Source organism: Cydia pomonella, chromosome 1, assembly GCF_033807575.1.
Source record: "Cydia pomonella isolate Wapato2018A chromosome 1, ilCydPomo1, whole genome shotgun sequence".
Lineage (NCBI taxonomy): Eukaryota > Metazoa > Arthropoda > Insecta > Lepidoptera > Tortricidae > Cydia > Cydia pomonella.
The window spans coordinates 44,811,743-44,825,799 of record NC_084703.1 but is presented as its reverse complement, the minus strand read 5'-3'; the positions used below and the strand labels follow the sequence as shown (position 1 = coordinate 44,825,799).

General features: G+C 38.5%; 1 protein-coding gene across 2 annotated transcripts in view; it reads left to right on the top strand.

The window, feature by feature from the left end:
* Nucleotides 1-14,057, top strand: part of LOC133524810 (uncharacterized) — a 166,119-nt gene that overhangs the window by 76,504 nt on the left and 75,558 nt on the right. The window lies entirely within an intron of this gene.

Genomic DNA, 14,057 nt, shown 5'->3' with positions numbered 1-14,057 from the left:
GTCCGTAGCGATCGAAACGCAACTATCACTGTCGCACTAATATGGAATATTATGGAAGAGTGATTGAGAGACACAAAGCGTTTCGTTGTCGTAGCGATAGCGACTGTCACGTTCGCTAGGTCGGCAGATATCGATGTTTTCTATGGAAAAGCCAAACATTTTTTCGCGATTTTGGGCTTGGTTCCATGGTAAAAGTAGTAGATGTAGCGAGTAGAATCATGCCCTGCAGTTAAAGCCCCATGGTGGGAGACATACTGTACATACCTACACTGAACAGTTGATCTAAAACAATATGTGATAACTATCGATATTTAAAAGGCGCATTTTTACTTTTATTTACTTTTAACTTATCTTGATGTCGATGGCCTTGTGGCCACCCAAAGGCAAATCCAAAGCCAGGAACCGGTTTATAAAATACCGGTAAATAGCGGTTTATTTCGGTTTTCCTCCGAACTTTTATAAGAACGCGAACGTTTTAAGAACTTCATTGTAACCTAAAAAACCGGTTTATTCGACGAGCGACGAAATGGCCGGCCAGCCTAGTGGTATGTCACATAGGTAAATATAGACACTGACATAAGACGAAACCGGTTTTTATTGCACTAAACCGGTTAATTTGACAAGATACTGTTCTCATAAAAACCGGTTACAAATCGCGGTTATTTCAGCGAAATTAAAAGGTTTTGCAACCAGTAAATGATAACTTTTTACAAATTTAACCGGTTTCCGAGCCTTCGGCAAATCTATCTGTTTGGTTTATAAAGGCACACTTGTTTATTAAGAATAAAACCAATTTCTTCAATGTCGAAATGTAATAAAGTTATTAAACGATAAAATGAGGTGGTAGTTTTGCAGCACAGAAAGCCGTTGGTCTGTGTTTTGCAGATGCTTCGTTCGCTAATAAAATAACATTTAATATTCAGCGGACGATGGCGCAACATTTTGAGCGGTTTGCTTTACTGAATCGGGGTTCCGTTACAAGAATTAATAATAGTCAGAAAATAGGGAATTCGCAACGAGTGGTGATAAATTAAAACACAACCTACCTACTCGCATTCGCACGTGTATCGTACAATGTTTTACAGTACATATGGCTCTTTAAAGTTTCGACGTATGTACGGAAAGTGCTCGTTCATGCACGTGTGCGGGAAAGTAGCACCATATGTACTGTGAAACTATTTTTTATCCCATAACCTAGTATTTAATCCATCGCTTTCTCCCAATAGCCTAATCCATTTTAGATTCTATCAACTCTCAATAGTCCTTACATACTGGTGCTGCTTCTAGTAGCGTCCATGACATGGGCAAGGGCAGCGTTGGCACGGCGTACCCGTTACATCTCAATTAACCGTCAAAAGGGGCCTCCATATGGCCTGCCATGGGGCCTCATGTCCGGAACAACATTGTTCAGTGATGGGTAAATGAAATGAAATGAAATGTTTTTATTCCAGAAATAGTATTCCATGGGTATTGGGTATGTACAATAAAATTAGGCCATTTAAACTAAAGTCTACAATTAATAATACAACTAAAATAACTAAATAAGACAATTATAATAGGCCTAGGAGCAGTTCACCCCGACTTCATAGTGACAGTTTTGTGGTAGGTCCTCCCGCGCTCATGAAGCTACCGTCCCACTCCCTCACTGCGGACACACAAAAACACATACAAATAAAATTAAGTTTAGTACTGTACCCCGAATACGTTTTTCTAAAAAAGCTTCTTTTAGAAAATGGGTTGAAATGTAGCAATTTTTAAATTAAAAGAAAAAAAAATAGCAAATCACCGGTCTCAAAAAGTAGCTCAAGCGGACATAGCCATTGAATATAGTATGTCATTAGAGGGTGTAACGCGATTCATTATTGTACACTGACATATATCTGAGGACGGGCCTTACGGGCACTAAGAATGGTGCTAGTTCATTGGTGTCACTCACGAATTCGAGCCAATCGTATAATCGCGCGTGATGCCAACTCATCAACCAATCGTGTTGTGGCGTTAGACTGCACGATTAGCTCGAATTCGTGTGCGTGATATATATGTCAATGTTATTTTACCTTTTATCCGACGTTTCAGTAAAGTTGCACTAGCTGTGGTCACGGAATACAGACGTCCCAAGTTTGTAGGAAATTTTATGGTTAAACTTTTGCCCCAAGTAATTATAATGCTATTTGTATAGATATCTAAATATGAGCAAATCCTGAAAAAGGTATTTTCTAACCCCCAACCCCCACCCACACACACACCCTCAGCACAACCTCTACCCTCGAGGACTTTTACCTCTACCATCTGGCCGCCACAAGGTATTATTGTACCAATTTACAAAACTACGTTTTGGATTGTAATGAAACATGAAAAATAAATAATAATAATTATTCAGCCTATACATATACGTCCCACTGCTGGACACAGGCCTCCTCTCAGGTGCGAGAGGGCTCGGGCTATAGTCCCCACGCTAGCCCAATGCGGATTGGGGACTTCACATACACCTTTGAATATCTACGCAGATGTATGCAGGTTTCCCCACGATGTTTTCCTTCACCGAAAAGCAAGTTTTGTATGAAAAACTTAAATGCGCTGTTGTTTATTAACTATGGTATCTGAAGCTACATAAATAAATAAATTGTAGGTACAAAGTTTCAAAGCAATCGTTTGTATATAGAAACGTGCTTACTGTGAACTCTTAAGTAAGGACTCTCGACTCCCACTTGACCATTTTCATAATTTTTCATCTGCGGAAAATTTTTACTCGCAATTCACCGCTGTATAAAATTGCTGGGTCTGTCTCGTTTAGTCTCCGATTTTATGAAAATTATCTAGATGCATATTTACAGCATTCTGTCGGTCAGCAGTCTATTATAACTATAGGTAACTGTTGACAATCTGTTCATATTAATTTAATTGTAATTTAAAAACTTTAGTAAAGAATGCAATATTGTCACGTATTTATTTATTTATATAAAGTAAAACAAATTAAAGCAAGAAATATTACTTTTCTAATCCGCGAGAATAGCAGGAGATGCTGGAGATGTTAACGGTCTGACACCCGACATCTGACTCCTGAGGATGCCTCGTATCGTATAGAGGCGAAACAAGTGTCGAGTTTTATACTTTTGGTGGTGGGTTGTTATATTTATTTGCGTATTTCTTTTTGCGGTGGGAGGGTGGGAACATTAATTGCATGTAAAAATACGCAAGTAAATATAACGGGTTAGCACTGATTGACTAACACGTTATTTTCTCGCGGATTAGCAAAGTAATATCTTATACCTTTAAACGAGCAATTCTTGTATATATATAAATATATATATTTCCGGGATCTCGGAAACGGCTCTAACGATTTTTCTGAAATTTGGTATATGGGGGTTTTTGGGGGTAAACAATCGATCTAGATTAGTCTTATGTTTGGGAAAACGCGTGTTTTCGAGTTTTCATGCGTTTTTCTTTCGACGCAGAATATGGTCGCTAATTTCGTGTTGCCGGCCACTGTCCGTCTGGTCCAGCGGGTTAAGACGCGGATTGCTAAACGAGTGTTACGGGTTCGAATCTCGCCCGGTGACTAACTTTTGTTTTTTTTTATATGTTCAATTTTATATATTATTTTTTAATTTTTATTGTTTTAGACAAGTTTAATTTAGGAAAAAAATGTAGTTAAGATTATCACCTATACACCACCATATTACAATAAATAGTTATAACCGAGCAACGCTCGGTCGCCCAGGTACTTTCTTCTTTAATTAAGCATGGATTTCCGCAAAGTAAAGCCTGATTCTATTAATTATTTAAAGTAAAACAAACTGACGATCGCAATATTCCTAAGAATTTAGCACGTGTAGTTTTAAGTGAAATTGTATATTGTGAGATAAATACCTATATATATCTCACATTAATAGTAATATTATTATTAATATTTTGATGACCGGTCTGGCCTAGTGGGTAGTGACCCTCCCTACGAAGCCGATGGTCCCAGGTTCAAATCCTGGTAAGGGCATTTATTCGTGTGATGAGCATGGATATGTGTTCCTGAGTCATGGGTATTTTCTATGTATTTAAGTATTTATAAATATTTATATATTAATTATATTATATATATATATATATACATAGTTGTCTAAGTACTCTCAACACAAGCCTTATTGAGCTTACTGTGGGACTTAGTCAATTTGTGTAATAATATCCTATAATATTTATTTAGTTATTTATTTATATAAATAAATCATATCATATCATAGAAATGCACATAACTACCTAGTTGGTTACTAAGTTCTGTTACTCGATTTGTTTTGGACCACAGATGGAAGCTTTTGGATTACACAGGGTGGTTAACGGAATGCCTTTGGTATCTAGAGTGCCACAAAGGAACATATATAAGTATACAGTGTGTATTTTCGATATACCCATATAATCAAGGGGTAAGTTATATTATGTATCTTTAGGCATTTAAATAAAAGTAAAGAAAATCATGAAACATTTCATATAAACATTACATGATCAAATAATGTAGGTTAAAGTCAGGTTGTTCAGTGACAGATCCAGGCGGTTTTTTATTCGGTTTGTTAACCAATAAATATTATTACTACCCGAAAATGTACAATTTTTTTGTTTATTTTTACTGAAATACTTACCTAAAGATACAGAGTATAGTTTAGGCTTCAATAAACACACTTTCATTATTAAAAAAAAGGACTTTTATTTTTCCATACACGGAGAAACAAAAATTGTAGGGATCCGTTTTTTTAATACCACGTTAGTGGCAAAAAAGCATACGGCTCGTCTGATGGTAAGCAGTCCAAGTAGCCGTTTAAGGGTATATCGTATTCTGACTAGGAACTTTTGGCATTTGTATGGAGGGTTGGTCGACTTGGACGATTTGCCCCATAGAAAGAAATATCCGCGTCGATTTTTTTTATTCTACTTTTCCTAAGAACATAAAAACTCCAAACACAAGTAGGTTTCGTTGTTTTATCACAGAGTCCGCGTGGCCACCTACTGTCTCCATCATCAGATCAGCTCGACGGTACCATAATATTGCATTGTCACCCGACTTACAGGAAGTTGGTTAAATTTAACTTGCAAGATTTGACCCGTACAGTCGCCATCCGATATATCGGGGCGGCCAACGTGCTCACAAATATCTGAACACGCCTCTATTGTCAAGGCGTTAGAGTGCGTGTTCAGATATTTTCGAACACCTCGACCGCTCCGATATATCTGATGGCGACTGTAGAAACATACACAGCTAAATTGCAAGTTAAATAAAAGCTTGTAAATAATACCTACATACATAAAATAATAAACACATTATCCTCCTGTGCGCCGCGCAGTCCGGTAATAATACATATTTAGTCTTATTTTTGTAGTGAATAAAGAACCTATAGACAGTGACTAATATTATCTAATATAATAAATACATAGCTAAAGCCATACATGTATATATATATATATAAGTCCTTTGTTTTATGTGTGATATGTTACTCGTGCGTGGGTCCATAATCCTCGCTATACAGGGTGTGTTGGAAGTAAGGATCAAAAATTACTATATAAGACCCCTTAGGTTCAGGTTCTTATTTCACTCTCAGCCTTAAGAGTAAGCGAGATGGCTGTGCGTGCTCGGGATCGCGGAAATCATGCTTTAATATTTTTTTTTGTAATTTGAACAAAGTAACAATAATCGATGACTGATTAAACATAATATTGCACATTTTTAGAAGCAATTTTCATATTATTACCTTTTGTGCAAAAAAAAAGGTGCATTTTAGACCTATGGCGCCTAAGGAGCGCTGGTGGCCTAGCGGTAAGAGCGTGCGGCTTGCAATCCGGAGGTCGCGGGTTCAATTCAAACCCCGGCTCGTACCAATGAGTTTTCCGGAACTTATGTACGTAATATCATTTGATATTTACCAGTCGCTTTTCGGTGAAGGAAATCATCATGTGGAAACCGGACTAATCCCAACAAGGCCTAGTTTACCCTCTGGGTTGGAAGGTCAGATAATTTTAGTGAGAATGAATGAATGAAGTTACTAGAGAATGGTCTCAATATTATTATTCTTATTTTTTGGTAACCGTATTGTGATCTTGAAAAGCCTTACGATTTTTGAAAATCTGCTCTCTGGCCCTTTTTTTTAACATGGAAAATAGAGTTGACCCGACAAATCCGGAAAACAGAGTCGACCGGACAAATCCGGAAAGAGATGGACCGGACAAATCCGGTTCTATCTCTCTTTACCCTCTCTCTTTAGTCTCTCAACCTATGGCACCTTAAGCTACTTATCTTTCGCGCATTATTTGTGCATAATTCTATAGATAAGGGCATTTTTCTCCTTTACTCTAATTAAGGCAAAAATTGACAGAGAAAGATGCCCGCAATTTACGAACTTCGGTGTTCGCGGAAGGCCCTCTGATCTGAACGACAATGACGTAAACTTATGTTCAAATAAATAATTGGCATAAAAGGCAAATCCCGCGCGATGGTCATATCTTCCATCGCAAGTTTCGCGTGACACTCTGTGTCTTTTGTTTCATTCTAATTCCACTAAAGTCTCTCCTGAAATGAAATTTTATAGAAAAAATACCGATGATTCGAAAAGCTATTCTTCCATCTTAAGCGAGTTTTTACTGAAAAAAAAAAATAGTTTAATCTGCTTAAGTATATCATTTCAATGTAAGAGGTACACAGTGACAATCTCTATATTTGGAAATTATCTATATAAGGTATATCCACAGTAATTTGCCTAGTGTGATCCTTATTTTAACTCAACCTGTATAAAAAATATTCAGGATGTATACATCGAATCGCAAACATTGTTCTAACGTCCCTTCATCCGAGAGCGTCGCCAGCTGGTGGACTAGGGGAAGGAGAGGGGGGGGGGAGGGGCATATACATTTAAGTACAAATTTTATTCTCTTGAGCAGGGGCTGACCAATAGTGACCCTTACATCTTTGGAATAAGGTTTATAAGTAGAATGAAAACGCTTTACTTATAATTTAGTCCAATCATAAAAGCCACACCGTCAAGGTGCAGATTTCAACTAGGGGCCCATTTCTCGAACGGTATTAGTCTAATATTATTACTGTGTTGCCATGGTAACCCATACGACTTGACAGTTCGTGGACTAATAATATTAGTCTAATACCGTTCGAGAAATGGACCCTAAATATGTTGTGTTTGTGTGTCGTTGTCATTGTGATGTGACGGCTTATACACACTTTACAGTGATTTCCACACAGATATAAATATAAATATACCATATTTGAAGCAAGTAGAGACAAAGTGTCGTTGTCGTAGAACAAGCGATTGTCACCTTAGCTAGGTACCCAGGTTCAATAATTATGTAGAACATTCTGTCTTCAGAATAATAACTTAATTTTTTTTTTTTCAATATGGCGGAGCAATGGCGGTTTGCGAGGTCTACAGATTAAAGACCCGCTATCTATGGAAGGTGGAGGTAAGGAATGGAATCTCCGTGTACCAAAAAGTGTCATCAAAAAACCTTAAATAGGTGGTGCTACAATACCTAGAATACTTGAAAAAAAAAAAAACAAATCATAGACAGCGCACTTTACTCCGTCAATAACGCCTAGGTTCTTACCTACTTTTTACTCTAGCGCTACTCTAGAGAGATTTGGAACTATTATTTATAGCTGACAGCTGGACACTTTTGCAACAGTTCTATCATAAGAGATTTCACTCTTTTTAATTCCACACTCCATACTGCTATCGCTAGAGTCCAAGGTATAATACAAGCGCCATATGTTCATAGAAATTTGACATTAAAGATGAATTGATGACATTGCCACACTTAGTCATTGAAAATGCCGTGCAAAGTTGGGTATGTCCGACTGGTGTTCTAGTCAAACTAGACCCTAACCAACGCCATTAAGGTACCGTAGGTTCAGGGCTATTGGACTACCTTTTTTTTAGTACCTCCCATACAAAATGATTTTTCATTTCTCATGCTCTTGCAGAAAATGAAACGTTTCTGCTCTAGAAAACTGTTCTTTCTAAGTACGCTTTTTGCAATTAAATGTTTGTATTTAAACTTCCCATTCCAAAAATAACGATATTTTTACCTAAACTGTTAATTGATAGTACCCTCTAGAAATAATACTGAAATTTATACTTAGCCGTGTTTTTTAAAATGTATTTTATTTTCCTCGTACCCGAAATTAAAAGTAGTGTTTAACTCGGGTTAAAGGCACCATTTCAGTCTCAGATTATTAGCGCTCTTACTACGTTCGAGCGCCAAACTACCTTGACAGAAATGGGTCCCTTTTATCCCTTGGTTAACAATCTACTATTGATGTGACTGCTGCTTCCCTGACAAGCATTAACCCTTTTCCAGGCCGCACCAATCTACAAGGTTTTCCAAAAAATCAAAATATATTCCAATTAATCCAGCTTTGATGATTCATTTGAAGACAAGTAACATTTCCAGAAAGTGTAATCTAAGTTGAACCTTAAATCGGAATGCTAAAGTTGAAATTCTAATGGCACGTATGTGGTCGATAAATCGTACTATGCGTGGAAAAGGGTTAACTTGCATCTAAAATCCGTCGAGCGGTAACCCTAACCATGCAAATTCACCCCATGAAGCCCAACATATGTGTCATCGCTTGCCCCGGTACAAAGGCTTAGATGACAACGGAATTATTGCTTGGCGATATCCAATAGTGGGGAAAATTACACGTCTATGCGGACCATACTGTGAACGTTGGAAACCTTCACAGTCTCGTGGTAGATAACTGGCAACGAAGAAATAAAGAAGAAATAAAGATCTGCAGGCGATTCATTCTGAAAACGGTATTAATGGTAGTCGATATTTATGTTTGAAGTTTTTGTTTTTGTTCATGTTTTTTACATGTTCATTTTACAGCTGACGGTCTTTCCAGCGCGATACAACCGGCTGATTTAAATTTAAAACAGCATCGAAACTATTATCTTACAAAGTATCAGCCGGGAGGCGATGACTGACGAAATAGTCTCTTGGCCCGCGGTCTAATACGTGAAATTTTAATTTTAATTGAACTGAGTTGTGTTCAACATGGGGGTTGCAATCCGGATCCGAAATGTATGAAATTATCCGGAACGGATCCGAATCCGCGAATCTTCCCATACATATCAGATTCGTCGTGAAAACCCTAGTTCAACACCATTTTATGGATGGAATTACAGAATGGAAATTGTACAACAAATCCATTTAAAACCATGATTTTAATTGTTTATCGCAAGCAAAGGAAAAAAACAGAAAAATATCATTTTCTGCACACTTCAGAACCCCTAGTGTAATTTATTCGATAGCGTGACGGGACGTACGCGTTTGCGTTAAGTTTCATATTGTATGGGATTTATGCTGCGGCCACATTATCGGGATTCGGCGAATGTTCGACCTGTCGCGACACGTATAGCCACGTAGTTCGCTTTGGCGCGAATCATTTGGGCGAACTCGAACTGTGTTCGGGGTCCTGTCGGTTTCTTGCCACACATCACAGGAATTTTATCGCGACAAAGTTCGTGCAAGTGGCTACACTTCAAGAGTTCACGCTTCCTCCATCTTGCCGCCAGATCCACATTGACCGATCTAGTTCGCCCGAAGCTTTTATCGCGACAATATGTGGCCATGTAGTTCGTGTTCGTTGTACCGCGAAGTTTTTGTCGCGACAACGCGCCACGAATCTTCGCCCTATAATGTGGCCGTAGCATTAGAAACAGTGCGCCAAGCGGGACGTTTTTGAAACTCAAAATCCTATATTAAATGAGACTTAACGCAAACGCGTACGACACGTTTCGTTATCAAATAAATTTACACTAGGGGCACAGAGCAACAACGACCCACTATCAGAGCATGGAGGAATGAAAACAGATATACTATTATCGGACTATTATGCAATGAAGTTAAATAAAAGTAGCTACTTTTGAGGTATAGTCTTTGCTGCTACGGTTGACTCTGTCTGTCTACAGCTTTTGCAGCAAAGTAATCAAGCTAAACGGGCAGTATAGTTCAGTAATTTTTCACTTTCATTTACCATCCTTTGAGGAGACATATTTTGCAGAAACGGGAAACTGCAGCGTTTACATCGCGAAATAAGTTTTGAAATTAAACCGCCGGCGATATTCAAAACGGTTTCCGAGCGTGAGTCGAACAAGTTAACCAAACCCTTGGCAGAGAAGAGGCAGAGGGAAGAATAGCTTTGCGATCCTAACGAAATAACTGTACTTTTTCTATGAAATTCCATTTCGGGAGAAAACGGTTTCTACTAATTAAATCTTAACAAATCACCAAGATGAAGCAAAGCGAAGTTTTTTTGAAACCTAGAGTTGACTAAGGTGTAGCGTTTGTGAAGTTAGGGCTTGTAGAGTTAAAAGTTTGGCTCTACAAGAGATCAGTACCCCTAGTGTAAATAAATTCGATTTCGAAACGTGACATACGCGTTTGCGTTTAGTCTCATTTTGTATTGGATTTAGAAAGAGCGCGCCAAGCGGGACGTTTTGGAAACTCAAAATCCTATACAAAATGAGACTTAACGCAAACGCGTTCGTCACGTTATGATGTCGATCAAATTTACACTAGGGGTACTGATAACTTTATGACAGTGCAAGCCTTATGGTCTCGTCTTGGCTACATTTTGCATGAAAATGTTTTTGATGGGATTTAGTTTTTTAGTTACCCAAAAATTAAGGGCTAAAAAGGTTAATATTCTTATTTAACTCTTATCCACATGAAAAGGTACTCCTTTTATTTGGATAACTATGATAAAATCATTACCTAATACCTACATGCTCTCAAGCTGTTAACTACCTGTTAGCTGTTAACTAAGCTGTTAACCACATGAGAGAAAACTTGTGTGTTCTTCAGAACTGGGGCCCATTTCTCGAACGGTATTAGTCTAATATTATTAGTGTGTTGCCATGGTAACCCGTACGACTTGACAGTTCGTGGACTAATATTAGTCTAATACCGTTCGAGAAATGGGCTCCCGCACAGTTTTCTCTCGAGCGAGGCCTCCCCTCGTTTCTTCCACTCGACACTGTTATTTGTATTTTACCACCAATTCAGGTAGAATGCGTTCAAGTCTCATTCTCGGTCTGCCTGCACCCCAACCAGCACCATCTATGGTGTTCCGCTGGTCCCACTTAGTAACCATTCTGGCCCAACTGGATGCGTGCGGTAGACATGTCCCACCCAAGTTCCACTTTAAGAACGGCCAGGGTCCGGGCCGTTCTAACGTAAGTCATCCTTTAGATTAGCGGCCTTATTTAAAAGGCCATAACGTTGCACCGTTACGATTTAATTTTAATATTATGACATAATGGATTCTGTTAATATTGTAAGTGCATTTTTGATTGCCTCTCGCCACAGAGTGCACAAAAACCGTCCGTCCATCCGTTCACGGCGAATATTATTCCTGGCCGAAACAGTTCTGGTCGTACTTTAATTCCCTTTGTGTGGAGTTGGAGCGCTTTATAATAATTTCCACTAGGGAAGTCGAGTCGTTCTGATCATCAGCATTTACCTATTAAGCGTGTAAATCTAAAAATGCGGCGCTTGCTTGTTTCCCGAAACCCGCTCTCATCCCGATACTTCGCGCGTAGTGAATTTGCTTTTGCGCTACTTTTCTATAAGGTCGTATGTGGTTATTCGGGTTTTACCGTTAGAGTAAAAAAATAAGCACTGATCGATAAAGCATAAGTAGGTACAGTATTGAAGTGTCTACATGGAAAAATTAATGATTTGAATCGGTCCCATTTGCTTGTACAATGAAAATGATTGTTAAAAAAGAGGCATCTTTGATACGATTTTCTCTTCTATAAAATGTAAGCCATCGTGTAACGGCAACTACAGAAATGAAGTCGATTCCATGAGTAACTAGTTGACCAAATGGTGCTTTCATGAGTATTGTAATTGCTGGGATAAATCAAGATACCTGACGCCAAAATTTACAATGCGTCGTCTTAATAGAGAAATACCACAAAGTAAATAGCGGCGGCGCGCGCCGGAGCAGAGAGTCCGCTCAGTACAAAGTGCCATTTTCGCCGCACGCACACAGACGTGACATTTACGCACACAAACGTTACATTTACAGGCGTTCTCGGGCACTCTCGGGCAGAGCTTAGTCGGGCTGTGCGTGCGTTGCTCACTTGACGTCCCCGCCGCTACGTAGGTACTTATTGTCATGTACGTCAAAATGCAGTCTCTAAGGAATGTAAACATGATAAGATGTATGTATAAACGAATCGCTGTATGTATGTCTGTAAACTTATATTACCTACTTATTTTTAAAATTCGAAATTAATACAGAAGTAACCCTAGTGAGTCGGGCAAGTTTAGGTATGTATTTTCAAGTACGGCGAGAACGGACCTTCTGTTTATTTTTTATTTTGTGGAAATACTAGGTAGTTGGTCGGCTGAACATAAACTAAAACCGGCTAAGTGCGAGTTGAACTCGCGCTCTAAAGGTTCCGTACTTCGCACAACTTTTAAGAATGTTCTGACAAGAAACGTTTATAAAACCCACAGGGATTGAATCAAAAACCAGATAAAATGATAAGTGATATGGCGCGGTGGCTCATATCTCTGAAACTGTAAAACAACTATTAACTGAACTGAAATTAACTATTACTTGGAATTAAATTTTAAGATAATATAATAACTTAATTGGATTTAAATTTATCCTTATTCGCCACGTTCATTCAAATCAATTGGTCACGAAAATAAGGACGAGATTTGCTTGTATCTTTATACGAATGACCTGTCAAGGCGTCCTTAAGTTAAGCGAAGTGAGACTTGCCGGCCGTGATCACATATTTTCATATGAAGGAATTTAATTTATTCTCAGAGTAAATTACATACATACATGCGCTCAGAGCAGGCAGTAAAGTAAAAAATGTTTAAGAATACGCGTTATTGTCAAACGTGTTATCTGAGGCTTTCTTTTTGTAGGCTCGAGTTTTATATACTTACTATTTTTCTGTTCAATGGAGGCGGAAAACGTTTAGCGCAGCATGCCGAAAGTTATCACTTTCCGCAGGGAGAACAGAAATATTTATTCACAGGTATTTCAATTCAAAGCTTTTTCTCACTTATCCGTAGTCGGTTTTTGTCGGAAAGTGAATTAGGCAAAGTTCGCTAAAATACGTTACCTACGGCTGACGTCATCTAGCCGTCATCGCAGGAGTAAAGAAACGTAACAGAGTAGCTTCATACAGCCGTGTTGTGGGTTGTAAGATACAAATACAAATAACAAATAATTTTATTGAAAACAGTATAAGTACAGTGTTAGCACTTAAAGACTAAGGATTAAGGATAAGGAAAAGTTTACAAATGCCTGAACTAGGAGTTCCTGTGTTTCAGGCAGAATAGGACCATATTAATTAATTTGTAATTATTCACTTAATTATAATTATAAATAGTACACAATAAAAATCTGGTAGGGTGATAACCTTAACAAAATAACTTATTTATGATATCCGAACCTTAGACTAACCAAGGATAAGAGCGTGAGACTTGCAATCCGGAGGTCGCGGGTTCAAACCCCGGCTCGTAGCAATGAGTTTTTCAGAACTTATGTACGAAATATCATTTCATATTTACCAGTCGCTTTTCGGTGAAGGAAAACATCATGAGACCAGATTAAACTAGGCCTAGTTTACCCTAGAGGATTGGAGTCAGATGGCAGTCGCTTTCGTAAAAAGTAGTACCTACGCCAATTCTTGGGATTAAAGATAAAGATAGTTTATTTTCCAAGTAGGCATATTACAATGCGCTTATGAACGTCAAATAAAGCTACGCCGGCTCTAACCCTACACTACTCAGTTGCCAAGCGGACCCCATCAGGCTCCCATGAGCCGTGGCAAAATGCAGGGTCAACGCGAGGAAGATGATGACTCTGATACGTGTCTCTACTCAGTGTGCCTGTAAATCAGCGTGAAACTATGTCGACACTTAACGCAACAGGTGCTAGTTTAATTCCCCTTTTATTTGGCAGTCGCTTCCTCACTATAAAACTATGGCTTCACAGTTGGCGGCGATCGACCGGCTTCGATCGTTTGTATAGAAAT